The 676-nt window shown below is 45.1% G+C and overlaps 1 long non-coding RNA gene across 1 annotated transcript in view; it reads right to left on the bottom strand.

Moving 5' to 3' along the window:
- Positions 1 to 382: 382 nt before the first annotated feature.
- Positions 383 to 676, bottom strand: part of LOC108445238 — a 10,023-nt gene continuing 9,729 nt past the window's right edge. The window contains exon 3 of the long non-coding RNA XR_001860009.1: positions 383 to 663. This is a non-coding gene — a long non-coding RNA (uncharacterized LOC108445238). The remainder of the gene's footprint in view (positions 664 to 676) is intronic.

Below are 676 nucleotides of genomic sequence, written 5' to 3'. Positions count from 1 at the left end.
CTTGGGGAGAAGGATGCCCACTGATAGTTGGCACAAAGAACACAGAATTTACAGACCACAAGGACATCTGGCAGAACTTCCAACATTAAGAAGAAACTAATAAAGCCAACTCAGCAACTGTGCTGAAATCAGCTCCAGCTGGGTAAGAGGTAATTCTGGCAGGGGGAGATCGGGACCACTGACTCACTGACCACAGACCCAGGAAACTCACTGTGCCAGCAGAAGAGAAAGACTGAGCATGAGGGCTAAGTAGTGTGACAGGAGAGAGAATCATTAACCAATAGACGATAATAATACTGATTAATAAGAGAACTATGTAACTTGTAGCCAATGACCACTAATTCTTTTGTTAGCTAAAATCTATAGTTAGTAAAAAGTTTTGATAGTTGGTGTGCCTGATTCATGGAATGCCACGGAGCACCCAGGCTTGTACAACTCTGAAGTAGAGTAATTAATGTCTGCCTTGAGCGTGTAATTATTGGCTTGTCACACAACAGGTGATGAATCCGATTTTTGTGGACAACAGAAGGAGGTGGTGGAGTCACCGTCTTGGATGTGTTTAAGGAAGGACTGGACGTGGCACTCAGTGCCATGGTGTAGTTGCCACGGTGGTGTTCGGTCATAGGCCGGACTCGATGATCCAAGAGGTCTTTTCCAAGCTAACTGAGCCAGTGAT

The sequence above is a fragment of the Corvus brachyrhynchos genome, unplaced genomic scaffold (genome assembly GCF_000691975.1).
Source record: "Corvus brachyrhynchos isolate BGI_N302 unplaced genomic scaffold, ASM69197v1 scaffold11, whole genome shotgun sequence".
In the NCBI taxonomy this organism is placed as follows: domain Eukaryota; kingdom Metazoa; phylum Chordata; class Aves; order Passeriformes; family Corvidae; genus Corvus; species Corvus brachyrhynchos.
This window is presented reverse-complemented; position numbering and strand designations above follow the sequence as displayed.